This window comes from Alligator mississippiensis, chromosome 3, assembly GCF_030867095.1.
Source record: "Alligator mississippiensis isolate rAllMis1 chromosome 3, rAllMis1, whole genome shotgun sequence".
Classification (NCBI taxonomy): Eukaryota; Metazoa; Chordata; order Crocodylia; family Alligatoridae; genus Alligator; species Alligator mississippiensis.
The window spans coordinates 35,179-50,603 of NC_081826.1; the positions used below are offsets into that span (position 1 = coordinate 35,179).

Below are 15,425 nucleotides of genomic sequence, written 5' to 3' on the forward strand. Positions count from 1 at the left end.
GAGGCACTACAAGGCAGGGGCCTTGGAGAGACCAGAGGGTGGTTCAGCTGACAGGGGGAGGGGGGTGCTTCCCAGTTGTGCCTCTACTAGGGGCAACAACAAAACACAGCTGAGTAACAGAGGGCTCTGCTTTCCCCTGTGGGAGAAATTGTCTGACCAGGCTCCCAATCTGGTAAGGGAACACCTGCAAACTCTCTTAACCCGAACGGGGCTCATTTCCCAACTGAGACTCCAATAAGCAGGAGACGAGGGTGTGGTCTTTTCAGTTTATTCGGCCGAAGGTCCCCTGTCCTCGTAAGGGCAGAGAGACCCCGACTGCAACTCAACACATAGATTTATAAACTCTGGTTACATAAGCTCCTTCATAACGCACGTGCAAAACTCAGAGAAAATCACCAAGATGGCTTAGCTTTGCTCACCCCGCATGGTTGGGCCCAATCACCTTGTTTGCCCGCCTATATTGACAGATCATGGCAATCTTACTGCAAGGTTGCATCAGCCAGCATTGACCAAAGGTCATACAAAGGTCACATTGATTTTCCAACAATAGTTTCTAACAATCCCACCTTACGACCAAAGGCCTATGGCCTGCTGGCCATTTCCCATGTGTAGTCAAAAATAGGTTAGACCCCAAGATTTTGTAATAATGCTTAAGCAGCAACTATATAAAAGAAATGTCTGATGACCATCTTATGACCTCTTGAGTAAGATCATGACGCCACCAACTGAGTTATGGTCTGCTTTACTTTTTGCTTGCCTGGCATAATGAAATCATCTGTGTCTGGTGTTCTAAAATTACACTCAGACACCGGAGTTACTAAAAGATTACTATTAAACCTTGCCGTAGTTCCTCTTTTCCTCTGCGCATGCGACAGAAGATTTTTGCCGTAGTTCTGCTTTTTGAATGCGCATGCACCAACCCTGATAAGTCACACTAACCAATAACAAGTTAAGTTTAGCCTACAAAATAAGACGTAACAACTAGGAAATTATAATGCTACCAATGAGTGCCTAATACGTCAAGACTATGTTTATGTAAGCTATAAATATGTAATTCTGCGCCGGACCGGTGTTCGGCTCTGCTTTGGCATTAGCCTCTTAGCTGAACCTCTTTATGTAAACAATAAACATGTGATGGACCTAGCCTGTGTGTAAGTGTGACTCACTCCTTGAGGATAATTGGACAAGCCTCCAGGGGAACGAAACTAGCCATTTGGGCAACACATGTTTGCATAATATTGAGATGAATTACTTTTTGCTTAACTCCAACTACACAGGCTGTAATTACAGCAATTATTAGGATAATAACCAAGAAGATCCCTAATCCCCATAAAATGTATTCTAAGATATACCTTCCCCACATTCCTAAAGTTGAGGCAATCCGTTCTATTACTGACCAACTTCGCAAAGAGTTTACCTCTCGTGCTGTGTCTCGAATTGTTTTTACTGCAGCAGTTATGTTCTCAGAGTGGTCAGGAATATAGGTGCAGCAGGGTCCTCCTGTGATTAAAGCACATACCCCTCCTTCTCTAGCTAACAAATAGTCTAAAGCGAAGCGATTTTCTAAAGCCATAGCATGGTTGCAAGAAGCCTGGTCTTGCACTAATTCAATGCCCTCTGCTGTGCTATTGGCAATAAGTTCTAATGCACGTGCTAGTTGATTGATGCGGTAGTATGAGGATCTCTGGGGCAAGGTACTGAACCATCTCTGTAAATGGTATAGTTAACATACGAACAACTTGGCTTTGCAAAGGAGCTGTATATACAAGACGTGAAACAGCCGTGACTCCAAGCCCAAGTTTTATTAGGGGCGGAGCATCGGATAGAACCTTCCATACATTGCCATACATAAGGACGCTGCAAGGAATTACAGGGAGCAGACACATTCCAGGGGATGTAACCTTTCTTTTCAGCTTCTTTAGCCCCCACTGCAGTATTGTTAGGCCAGATTAAGTGTGTGGCATTAATAGTTAGTTTACAACCTGGTTGCCATCCTAAAAATCTCTTTTCCTATTCCACGAGGATTTTCCCAACACACCTGGGCAGATAACACGATACCTCAAAGTACTTTCTCTTTAAAATAAGGATTGTCCTGCCAGGTACTTATGCCAGCTCTATCCGTATCAACCCACTCTGGATTAGAAAAAATCCCTTCCCAAGGGATTAAAGGATAGGGTGGAAAGTTAGTAGAAGGAGGCTGTGTACCACATATCCAACCATTAGACATATTTTAGGGCCTGTGCTATAGCTATAGTGGAAGTATTATCTTTCCACTGGTCTTCCTGTTCTGTATCACTTTCCCATAAATAGCTGTGGTGTTTTATGCATCGACAGCAATAATCCTGTTAGGATAGCCCAGTGAAATGCCATTATTAACTTATAACCTTCCCTGCGTCCACAGTGAAATACAAACACAAAGTATAACAAGAAAGATAATACAAAGCAAGCTTAATACACATATCATTTCTATTAAGGAGTCTGAACGGTCCACGATTCTCCGATTCTTTCTAGCCACAAAGGCGGAACAGCAGCTGACCGGTCATTACTTGCCGATACCAGGTTTGAGGCGACTGCGATGAATCCGGCCCTCTTTCTCAGCAATTTTCACAGCAGCGTGTATAGTAACAAGAACTTGGTACGGACCTGCCCAGACTTGGGCCGAGGCGGTTTTTCGCCAATGTTGTTTTACCCAAACTCAGCGTCTTGATTGATAGGGGTGAAGGTTACAGTCCAGGGGTACCGGCTGAACCAAAGCAGCTGACCTGTGTAAACACTAGAGAGACTCCTGTAAGGATAAAACATAACTAATTAAAGCTTCATCTCCGCCGAGTAAGCGAACATGCAGATTTTCCCATCTCCTATATAACAGGAGTGTGACCAAACAACAACTCATAGGGGGACAAGGTTGAGAGGCCATTTGGGTTTTGTTCTCATAGCGAACACCACCATTGGTAAAGCATCTGACCATTTCAATTTGGTTTAGGAGCAGATCTCTCCTAAAAGGGATTTTATACCGATTCATACTCTCTACCTCACCCGAGGACTGAGGGTGATAGGGTGTGCGGAAGTACGTTATTATGCCAAAAACTCTGTAAACTTCTTTTGAAACAGTTCCTGTAAAGTGAGTTCCTCGGTCAGAGTTTATTCTTCCTGCAATGCCAAAATGTGGGATGATTTCTTTTATTAAGTGTTTAGCTACTGGTACTGAATCTGCTTCTCGAGTGGGGAAAGCTTCTGGCCATCCTGCTAGTTCATCTACCACTACTAGGCAGTGCTTGAAATGTCCAGCTTTGAGCAAATCCATGTCATTTTTCAAAGGGTAAATAGGCCCATGGTCAGGCCCCTTGCCATTTTATGTGTCCTTTCTATTTGTTGAAGGCTCTGCACTCTGAACATTGCAAAGTTATTCGGGCAGCTTCTAGATATATACCTGGAGCAAACCAGGTGGAGAGGACCTGTTCTGCTATTTCTCCTTTTCCCAACTGGCTGCATCTGTGGGCATCCTGAGCCACAGTTCGGAGCAAGGTGCGAGGAGCAACTAGTCTACCGTCTGGCACACGTCACACTGCATCCTTTCCTTGCGCAGCTTCCCACTTTTGGACCCATATAGATACTTCATCCGCTGGGACTTTGTCATAAATCACAGACAAGGGTGGAAGAACAACTTGAGACGCAAGGAGACTTCCTTTAGTTTGTAGTGCAGCGGCTCTAGCTGCAGCATCTGCAAGATGCTTTCCTTTAGCAATGTCAGTATCTTCTCTGGAATGTCTGGGACAATGCATTACCGCTGTTTCAGCTGGTAACACGACAGCCTCTAGCAGTTCTTGCACTTCAGTGGCATTGCTGATTACACGATCAGAGGACGTGATAAAACCTCTTTGTCGCCAGAACTGTCCTAGCGCATGACAGATACCAAAAGCATATTTAGAGTCAGTATAGATAGTGACCCTGGAGGCTGTGGCCAATTTGCATGCTCGTCGGAACGCCGCTAGCTCAGCGGCCTGGGCGTTGGTCCCTGCTGGCAGAGGTTGTGCTGTAGTAGGAGAGCTTCCACTGAATGAGATATTTCAACCACAACAGAGTGTCCTAACACTAAATCTTGAGCCTTTTGAACTAGCACAGCGGCAGCAGCGACTGCTCTAAGACAGAGAATTGCTGCCCTTGCTACAGGATCTACCTGAGCAGAATAGTATGCTATGGGATGATTAGAAACTCCCCATGGCTGAGTTAAGACACCTGAAGCAACGCCTTGATTCTCATGAGTAAGTAGGGTGAAGGGTTTCTGGTCTGTAGTTTATAGAGTAGATTTCTTCCAAGGAGCTGCACTGCAGTTCCTTCAGCTAATAGGAAAGCATGAATAGTGGTCAAGGGTCCTATCTGCACTTGTGTTTCAGTGCCACAGGGCACTTGCATAGATTTTCCAATTACTCTCATAATCTTTTCAGATCCTGAGACTGCAATTCCCGCCCTTTCTGGAGATTCTCCCAGTGAGGACAGATCTGCTCCTCTATCTATAAGACATTTATAAATTTTCCTGCTATTTGAAGTGGTACATAAGGGGATGAAGGGGCGCAGGTATACTCAAAAGAGGAAGATTCCCCTAAATACATTGTGTGGAAGAGCCGCCCCCTTATTTCACTTGGAGTCATCTATATCTTCTTGCAAACTCTGGACCCAGGGATCTGTAGGATCGGTGCTGGCAGCCCGGTTGTTTCCCTGGGTTCCCCCCTTTCTTCCTCCATAAGGGGGAAGTCCCTTAGGGCGGTTTGGGCGTTCTCGTCTCCAATGCCCCAATTGTTTACAATAATTGCACACATCATTGGGGGCAGGTTGATTCATATCTACCCATGTGGGGTTGTGTGTGTGTGAATGTGAATATGTCAGGGTACTTGCCTGTGTGCCACAGACACTTGGGTTCTGTACATGTGTGCTAGACTGTGTGCGCGAGAGCACATATGCATGTGTGTCAGACACCTGAGTTCCATGTGTGTGTGAGCATGCGCATGTGTCACAGGCACCTGGGCTCTGGGTGCATGTGTGAGACTGTGCACATGCGTGTGTGCGAGGATGCACATTTGTGTGCAAGTGTGTCACGGACACCTGTTGGGGCACGTGTATGTCGCAGTGTGTTTTGGGGTTCTGTGCAGGCGCATGTCTGTAAGGGACTCTGAGCAGGCGTGACTGCATGTGTGATGCGCGTGTGCAGATGTCATTACATGTGTACAAGAGCAGGTGTATGACCTGATTCAAACGCTACCTAGTATGTCCTGCTATGGGACTGAAAGTAGGCTCCGAGGAGGCAGGTACAGACCCTGACACTCCTGTTACAGGAGGAGAGGAGCCTAACGGAGGGGTACAAGGTGCCGGAAGGGCCACGGCCTAAGCGGCCGGGTTTATTATGGCTGGTCCCCTAGTCACCAATGGTGGCATAGTGGGAGAATAAGGGGGAGAAGACACCACAGATGTTGTTGAGCGCCCAGAAGTAATCAGTTTTTTTTTTCCTCTGCAGAATTAAATCCATCAAATCACACCAGAGATACCAATAATCCATTAGTCGGGGATGGGGTTCCTCTAGGAACCCCCTGAGGTACCTTCATTTATCTACACTGAGGGATCCCAACACTGGCCACTGAAGTTCAGGGTTTTTATAAGTGTAGCCGGGCCAGACACGAGTGCATAAGGCTATAGCGCGCTTCTTACTCAATTGGCCATGTCCAGATAACTTATTCCAGTTGCTTAACAATTCTCCAAGAGGACTACTAGCCAGAATTGACTGTTTCTGTCCCATCATCACTCTTGGCGGACATCCCTTTCCCAGATGACCTGATATACTATAAAGCTCCCCAAAAACCCTGCTTTCTTGGCTGCCCTAGACCTAACCAACCTGGAAAGGCAGGCTTCTAGGATGCCTCAAACAGGTTCGAGGACTTATCCAGTTAAAAGGTCAGAAACAGAGACGGTTCCTCAGCGCGTGAATGGAGACATAAAATGCGCCACACAGATTTATCGGCTCAAAAGAGTCGAACGGGCAATTAACTAAAATTGCCTGTGTGCCCAGGTTTGAGGATCCGGAGAACAGACTGGCCTATAACACGTTAGACAAGACATACACAACATATAAAAGACCACACCATGCCAGTAAAATTGAAGGAGTCACCTTATCGTCAACCACCATACACACAGTACATCCTGCAAACATGATAGAACAACTGTGAAAGAAACGGTCAGACAGGGAAACAAAGACATCGCACCGCTCCGAGGAAGCTCAGACGCACCGCAGGTTCCAACCGCGTGATGCCGCAGGGCCAGGGGCCTGACGCCACACAAATTGGGAAGTCAGGAGACAGCTGTGCGTTTTCTCCTCCGCCATCTCTGGGGCTCTTCACCTCTTCTTCCAGTCTCTGCTTCACAGTCCTGAAGCCTTGGCAAGAGGACTCCTCCACAGACAGACAAAAGAGACACACTTGCCACTGTTAACAACTCAGAGGCCTCACGGCACTGGAGGTAGCAGCCCCTCCTGCCAGGACTCCATGGGCAACTTTTGTTATTTTTTTGTTTTTTTAAACCACCTCATCCCGTAGCTGCGAGGGTGCAGGCAGAGCCCTCTCAGGGCTTTCCCATAGCAAGCAAGGGAAGCACTCGAGACATCCAAACACAGGTCTCCTGCCAGTTCTGGGAAGAGCAGAGAAAGACTGCACTGACTTGGAAGACAACACGACAAACAGAAAGGCACACGGACAGAGGACAAGCCATGCCTGACACTGCTGGGACAGCCTGTGGCAAGACAACCAGCTAGGCAGAGACGCACACCAAACTTCTGCCCCCGCAAAATCTAGAGAGGGTCAGACACCAGCACCCAAATGTTGAACCAAACCCAGCTCAGGGACCCACAACACTTAGTGCCAGAGGCAGGCAGGGATACTCAAGCCTCATGTACAGCCAGATGAGGGACTCCTGGCCAGAGCAAGCCACTACTAGAGATGAGGCAAACCTCAAACCCGACAACACTCTGCCTGAACCTTCCCACCACACCCAGACAGCCCCGCTATCCCAAACGCAAAACATCTTTTAGCATCCTGATCCTCAGGGGCCCTTACCCTTTCCCCTCACCATTCCCTCCATGTACACCAGGAACCTAGAGAATAGAGAGAACAGGTATTCACCCCAAGTGGAAGAACAAAACACGGGAGAAGGGAACCACCGGGGGAATTCACACCCCACACATGCAGCCAAGGGAACACCTCAACACACTGCACAGAGTAGGCAGACAGCAGGGGGAAGGCCTCAGCCCTGAGAGCCAGCAGCCACCACAGCCGGCATCACACTGCCACACCAGCCATCGTGCATCCTAACCCTAACTCTCCCCATCCCAGAGGCACGCGCCTGCTGTGGGCACAAAGGAAAAACCTCACCACAAAGACCCATAAAGGGTAAAGCAGAAATACCTGCCAGACTTCACAACCCCAGACTACTCCAAGCAAGCTCCTTACCTACTACTGGATCTACCCATCTAATGCCAACACACCTCACAGCACCCAGTTCCTCCGCAACTGCTCAGCTCCACTCCCTGAACCAGCATTCACTTCCCTCCACACTAGACAAGATCCTACAAAGGGACAGAACAGGCAGTCACCCCTAGGGGCACAAGTGAACAGACAGAGGGACCAACAGGTACAATTCCCACCCCACGCACCCAGCCCTGAGCTCAAAGCTCCCCAAGGCATGCCTGGCCAGGGTGCACCCATCCAGCCAGGACAAAAGGCTCACCCCCAGACGCAGCACTCGCCCAACTTGGCATAACGCTGCTCCTTCTCCAGCCCAGTCTCATCCCTGCTTGCCTTCCTCTCCACACAGGGGTACACAGGCACCTCCTGAGGCCACACACAAGTGCAAAGCACAAGCAACTGCCCTACTGCAACACAATCCCACACCGCTCAAAGTAACATCTTACTCGCTACAGGCTCTGCCCCCAAGTCCACCCGGAAGTCACCACGGGTGCGCAGCCGCCCGCTTCCTCCACTTCCTAAATGGTCGCGGCTCTACGTCGCTTCTCCTCTATCTCAAGCTCTCTTTTGCTCGCGATCCAAACATTGGCATTACCCCAAAACAACAAGCAATTACTACATGGGACAGTATTCATATCTCATAGTACTGAGGGGAGACACCTTCCCCTCCAAACCACTCCCAAAACAAAGTAGGCAGGGTGCAGTCAAGCCACTCCCCAAAGGGGGAACCAATTTAGGTGCCAACATGGCCTTCTTTCCAGGTCTAGGAAGAGCAAAGGAAGAACAAAGGAAGTGCTAGAGTGATTAAAACAAAAAACCAAAACGAAGAAAAGCCACAAACAAACAAGGAAGGAACACCAGTGACAAACCCAGAGAGATAGAACAAAGTGCAGTTCCCAGAGCGGAAGGGAGGCCAGTGGCAGCGGCAACGGGCAGGCAGAGGCAGAGACGCACACATGCGCTCCTCTACCCCCGCACATCCAAGGGCAAGATCTGCACCCAGATGCCAGGGATAAACCCTATATAGCCAAGGGCAATTCTGAGACTTCACACAAACACAACAACTCACAACCAGGGTAAAATCTTATCCAGGGTTATACCACCCAGCTCTAGAGCACACTTGGTGCCCACAATCCCCTCCGTCACCATCACTGCCCAGGAAGCATGGAGCTCCAGACACTATCCCACACTAGGTATTACCTCCCCCACCTGAAAATCACCAGGGCAAATCCCACCCCTGCAACTCTAACCCAGCCCACCTTTCGCCATCCTGTTCCTCCACCTTCCATCATCACGCCACAACACGCCCTTGTATCCTCCTCCCACGAGATCAACGCAGCTGAAAAAACAACAACAACCTCATCAGCTCTAAGAGGGGACACAAGGGCACAAACTCGGAGGAAGAAAGCTCCTCTCCAAACCCCCACCACACACATTCATCCCCACTACCCACCAACTGAGCTCTCAGGCTTGCCTGTGGTCACCCCGAGCCACATATTCACAGCAATCAAGGAGTCACCAATCACAGCAACCGCCACACATTCGGCGCAACCACCACAGGAGACCCCTCATCTCCTACAGGCACTACTCGCCACAGCCACAACCGTGCGGCTCATTCTCCACTCAACCTCACGGCTGGAAAGGGGAGGGGGTACGCCACCTGCAAAAGGTACACGCACAAAACCACCTGGAAACATGAAAGAGCAAGTGCGAAGAAGCGGTCCGACAAGAAGACAAATACGTCGCGGTGGTCCGAGGAAGCTCCAACCCGCCGCGGGCTCCAGACGGGTGACGCCACAGAGGCAGAGGCCTCACACGAGACAAAATGGGAAGGCGTGAAAGGGCTGCCCATTTCCTCCGCTGCCACCTGTGGGTCTCTTCACCTATTCTGCCAAGTGTCTGCTTCACAAGCCTGAAGCCCTGGCAACACTCCCAAGCAAATTTATTTTACCACCGCCCCCCATAGCTGTAAGTGTGCGGCCAGAACCAACTTGGGACTTTCCCTCAGCCAGCAAAGGAAACAATTTTAATGTGCAAACGCAGGTCTCCTGCCAGTTCTGGGAAGAGGAGAGAAATGCTGCAGCGACTTTGAACGCAACAAGACAAACAGAAAAGCACATGGACACAGGACAAGCCATTCCCGGCACTGGTGGGAGAGCCTCTGGGAAGACAAATGGCTAGACAGAGATGCACACCAAACTCCTGCCCCAACAAAACCGGGGAAAGCCAGACACCAGCACCCAGATGTTGGACCAAACCCAGCCCAGGAAGCCAAAAAAGCTAGTGGCAGGGGCAGGCAGGGATGCTCAAGCCTCACGTAGAGCCAGATGAGGGACCCCTGGCCACAGCAAGCCACCGCAAGAAATGAGGGAAACCTCAGTTTCCGCAACACCCCGGCTGACCGTAACTGCTTGCACTAATGCAACTCATGACAACGTCCCACACCAGGGCCTTCCCACCACGCACAGACATCCCCACCATCCCACAGCACCTTCCAGCATCCTGCTCGTCTTGCTCCCTTATCACTGCTCTGCTCCAGTCCTTCACCCTCTCCCTTCTCCTCAGTGGCTTCCTTCTCCTATGTTTAGTTCTGCTCCTTGGGCTAAACTCCGGTCCAGGGTCCTGATCTTTGCGGAGGCATTCCCACCCTACACATTCAGCCAAGGGAGCACCTCTCCCTGGTACTAAGGGCACACACAGGGTACAGACACAAGGGGAAAGGCCTCACCCCTGACCGCCAGCACTTGCCACGCTTGGCATCACGCTTCTCCTCCAGCCCTCATGCATCCTTGCTTGCCATCCCCTCCCCATACGGGAGACTGGCACCAGCTGAGGCGGCCAAGGAAAAACCTCAGCACAACTAGCAACAAAGAGCAAAACAAAAACTAACTGCCAGGCTCCGAAAACCCTAGACCGCTCCAAGCCATTTCGTACCAAATGCCAGACCTGCCCATCCAGCACCGACACATTGTGCAGCATCGAGTTCCTCCTGCTTCATCCTCCATGGGCATTGCTCAGCTTCACTCCTTCAACCGGCAGTCACTTCCCTCTGCACAGGTCAGGACCCTGCAAGGGACAGAACACGCAGGTCACCCCAAACGGGACAAGTGAACACAAGAAGAAACCGCTCACAGCTCTCCAAGACGTGCCTGGCCAGGGTGCACCCATCCATCTGTGAGAAGGGCCTCACCCCAAGAGACCGCACTCATGGGACCTGGCATCGCACTCCTCCTCCAGTGCACTCTCATCCCTCCTTGCCGTCCTCTCCACACAGGGGATGCAGGGACCTCCTGAGGGCGCACAAGAAACATCCCTGCAAAACAAAAGGGCAAAACACACGCAACTGCCCTGTGGGAAGACCACACCACACCACTCCAAGTAACATCTTACCCACTGCGGGCTCTGCCCATGCACACAACTCCACTGAACGGGCACAGACCTCCCTTCAGGTGACCCAGAAGTGAGCATGGCTGCACAACCACCTGCTTCTACGTAACGCTGGCTCTAGGTCTCTTCACCTCTTCCACTCAGCTCTTCTCTGCTCACACCCCACACATTGACATCACACCCAAAACAACAAGCAATTACTACACACAACAGTATTCACATCTCATAGTACTGACAGCACAGACACAATGCCCCCCGCAATCTAGGACACCAAAAGCATAACACCCCCACCCACACATGAGGCACACAGGGTGCAGTCAAAGCCCACCCAAAGGAGGGGATCAATTTACATGCAAACACACCTATCCTTCCAGCTCTGGGAAGAGCAAAGAAAGAAGTGCTGCTGTGATTTTAGGTATCCAAGTAGAAAGAAACACCAGTGACACACCCAGAGACATAGGACAGAGTGCACTTCCCAGAACTGAAGGGAGACCAGTGGCAGCAGCAACAGCCAGGCAGAGGCAGACACGCACGCACCTGCTCCTCTGTCCCAGCACATCCAATGCCGTCATCTGCACCCAGAAGCCAGGGGCAAACACTGAAACCCCTAATATACTCAAGGACAATTTTCAGCTTTTACAAGCAGTCAGGACTCAACCCCAAGCTAAACCAAAATCAGGCTTAGACCCCCTGCTCTGCAGCATCCCTAAGGGCCACAATTCCCTGCTTCAGAATCACTCCCCAGACAGCACGGAGCTCCAGACCCCATCACACACTAGGGGTTTCCTCCCCCACCCAAATATGACCAGAGAAAACGCAACCCAGCCTCCCACTTTAACCCAGCCCACCTTTCGGGATCCAGTTCCTCCATCTTCTACCACCACCGTAGAAAACTCACTTCTATTCCTCTCCCCCACAACATTGAGGCCGCTGGAAAAAATGAACAAAACCTCATCAGCCCACCGAGGGACTGCAAGGGCACCGACTCGGAGATAAGGGACGTTCCCCTCTCCAAACCCCCAGCAGACATCCAGCCCCGCTATCCACTAACTCTGCTCACAAAGGCATGCCTGTGGCCAGCCTGAGGTGCATATTCACAGGCAATCAAGGACACAGCTAACCTACACAAGGAACAGCCACCACAGGAGAGCCCTCATCTCCAATAGGCAGGACTCACCACAGCCAGCCACAATCATGCTGCTCCTTATCCAGGTGTCCTCACAGCAGGATGTGGGAGCAGAGATGCACCGCCTGCGAAGCTACACACACAAAACCTCCTAGAAACATGAAAGAACAAGTGTGGAAGAAGTGGTCAGGCAGGAAGACAAACACATCACACTGTTGCAAGACAGCTCAGACCCACCCCAGGAGTCCAGCCAGGTCATGCCACAGGAGAAGAGGCCTCACATCACACAAGTCAGGAAGTCACGACAAGGCTGCCCATTTCCTTGTGCACCATCTCTGGGACTCTTCACTTCATCTTCACAGTGTCTGCTTCACAGCCCTCAAGCCTTCAGAAGATGGCTCCTCCACACACATACAGAGACAAAGAAAAGACAATTGCCACTATCAACAACTCAGAGGCCTCACTGCACTGGGGACAGTGGCCCCTCCCTGCCAAGACCCCACGGGCACCTTTTTATTTTTATTTTTTTTAAACCACCACCCCCCATAGCTGTGAGGGTGCAGACAGAGCCCTCTCAGGCCTTTCCCCTACCAAGCGAAGGAAGCAATTTAGATGTGCAAACACAGGTCTGCTGCCAATTCTGGGAAGAGCAGACAAAGGCTGCAGCAACTTTGAAGACTGCACGCTCTGCTCATGCACACAACTCCAGCAAAAGGGCAGAGGCCTTCCTTCCAGGTGACCCAGAAGTCACCCTCGGAGCGCAGTCCCCTGTGTCTTCCACCTCCCAAAACGTTGTGGCTCTAGGTCGCTTTATCTCTACCTCGGCTCGCCTCCGCTCATGGTCCAAACATTGGCATCACCCCAAAACAACAAGCAATTACTACATGGAAGAGCACTCATCTCTCATAGTAGTGAAGTGAAGACCCCTCCCTTCCCCCCTCCTCACACCCCCCCCCAGCCCAGGGCTCCAGAAGCAGCACACTGCCAACCCCCCCAAACAAGGCAGGCAGGGTGCAGTCAAGCCCCTCCCCAAAGCAGGGCATCAATTTAGGTGCCAACATGGCCCTCTTTCCAGATCTGGGAAAAGCAAAGGAAGAATAAAAAGTGCTGCAGTGATTTAAAAAAATCAAACTAGAAAGAAACACCAATGACAAACCCAGAGAGACAGAACAAAGTGCAGTTCCCAGAACTGAAAGGAGGCCAGTGGCAGCACAGGCAGGGACACAAGCACCCGCTCCTCTGCCTCAGCACACAAGGCCAAGATCTGCACCCACATGCCAGGGGCAAACCCTGAAACCACCTGTATACTTAAAGACTATTTTCAGCCTTTACAAAAGAACAAGGACTCACAGGCAGCCTAAACCCAACCCAGGCTTACACCACCCAGCTCTGGGGCAACCCAGGAGGCCAAAACCCTGCTGGAAACAAGAAGCTCAAGACACTATCTATCAGACATTAGGGGTTCCCCCCCCACCCCAAAAACCCCAGGGCAAACAATGCTCACCACTCCCCCACACACACTCTAACCACACCCACCTTTAAGCATTGTTTTCCTTCCTCTTCCACCAGCATGGCACAGAACTCCCTGCGTCCCTCTTCCCCCACAAGATGCATACAGGCTTCTGGAAGAAGAACAGAAACATTGTCAGCCCAAAGAGGGGGTGCAAGGGCACAAAGTCAGAGACGGGGAAAGCTCCTCTCCCATCCTCCAGCACACACATCCAGCCCCCCTACTCACTACCCGAGCTCTCAAAGGCTTGTCTGCGGCCTCCCGGAGCTGGATAGTCACAGGCACTCAAAACGTGATGTATCACAGTAACCACTGTACACACAGCATGACCTGCAAAGATACACACACAACAGCTCCTGGAAACATGAAAGAACAAGTGCGCAACAAGTGGTCAGACAGGAAGACAAAGACATCGCACCGCTCCAAGGAAGCTCAAACCCACTGCAGGCTCCACACAGGTGACGTCACAGGGGCAGAGGCCTCACACCACACAAACTGGGAAGTCACGAGACAGCTGCCCATTTCCTCCTCCACCATCTCTGTGGCTCTTCACCTCGTCTTCAGTGCCTGAAGCCTTGGCAAGGTGGCTCCTCTGGACACAGACAAAACACAGGAAGACACTTGCCACTGCTAACAACTCAGAGGCCTCACGGCACTGGGGACAGCAGACCCTCCCTGCCAAGACCCCACAAGTAACATTTTTTTTTTTTTTTTTGGTCCAATCGGCGACGGGGAGAGGCTAGAAGCCAAAGCTCCGTAGGTTCGGTTATTAAGCCTCTATTGCCTGCTGAAGGGAGGCGCGTTGGGTCCGCGAGGGTCCGCAGCGCTTGGAGATCTTCACGCAGAGTCTCTCTCTCTTCCTCCCTCCTCCGACTTGGGCAGAAGCTTTGGTGCAACGGGGGATTTCCTGCCAAATTACAGCTTCTTTGCAGGGTGCATTTCTTTTGCATACTAGCGATGCACGTTGCAAAGGAGTTCCCGCCATTTGTATTTGGATTCACGCCACACTATTGGCCAGTTCCAAATGTAGGCACACGTGGCAGCTAGCTATTGGCTTGCTAGCCGTACAAAAGGCTTGGGTAGCTTCTGCCCAAGTCGGAGAAGGGAGGAAGAGAGACTCTGCGTGAAGATCTCCAAGCGCTGCGGACCCTCGCGGACCCGACGCGCCTCCCCTAAGCAGGCAATAGAGGCTTAATAACCGAACCTACGGAGCTTTCGTTTCTAGCCTCTCCCCGTCGCCGATCGCAATCCCAGACGTATCCTGTCATATTGAATGAAATAGTTTGAATGTTTGTAAAGGTTGCCCATTAGCCAGTTTCAGGAAGAAGATAAGATTTATCTCCTTATCTAAGTCATTGTTTTTGTACTACGTGCAAAAGGTCCTGACTTTGTTTAAAGTCTTAATTTGAATTTTATCTTTAGAAGTCTTTTACAAAGAGAGCAAATATCCTGAGTTCCGAGAGATCAAACCCTAAGGCCTTTTGACCAGATTGGTAAGGAAAGGGCATTTGCAGTGATATGGAAGTTTCCCAAAGGTAATTTAAAATGCTCAACAAAGGCAAAAGAATCTGTTGAGTAAGATCCGAGCCGAAATTTGGGAGTAGTGACAGGCTTGAGTAGGAGAAGCCCATTGACAGCAGCTCGCTCCATAAAAACTGTAACTTACTGTCCCAATTTGGAGGTGACTTCACTTGCAGAACAACGAAGGAAAAATCACGAGTGTAGCCCGGATCAGACGGATCACCTGAACCAACCTCTCCGTGAACACGAATCTCTTAGTTCACGCTGAAGCTGCAGAGCGCCCGAAAGGGACTGAAGGAAGGGGACTTAGTCCTATCACTACTGAGCCCAGCTCATTGAATCGTATTGCTGAGGCGAGCCCATTGAACCGTACTAC

At 50.5% G+C, this 15,425-nt stretch overlaps 1 long non-coding RNA gene across 10 annotated transcripts in view; it reads right to left on the reverse strand.

Annotated features, from left to right (window-relative positions):
- Window positions 1-252: 252 nt before the first annotated feature.
- The window catches only part of LOC132249199 (uncharacterized), a 58,110-nt gene continuing 42,937 nt past the window's right edge, over window positions 253-15,425 (reverse strand). For all 10 annotated transcript variants that reach the window (XR_009460581.1, XR_009460580.1, XR_009460583.1 and 7 more), the window contains 9 exons: window positions 13,947-14,120; window positions 13,757-13,858; window positions 13,555-13,640; window positions 12,256-12,419; window positions 12,070-12,169; window positions 10,696-11,822; window positions 10,440-10,571; window positions 6,276-6,437; window positions 253-2,785 (listed from right to left, as the gene is read on the reverse strand). This is a non-coding gene — a long non-coding RNA (uncharacterized LOC132249199). The remainder of the gene's footprint in view (window positions 2,786-6,275; window positions 6,438-10,439; window positions 10,572-10,695; window positions 11,823-12,069; window positions 12,170-12,255; window positions 12,420-13,554; window positions 13,641-13,756; window positions 13,859-13,946; window positions 14,121-15,425) is intronic.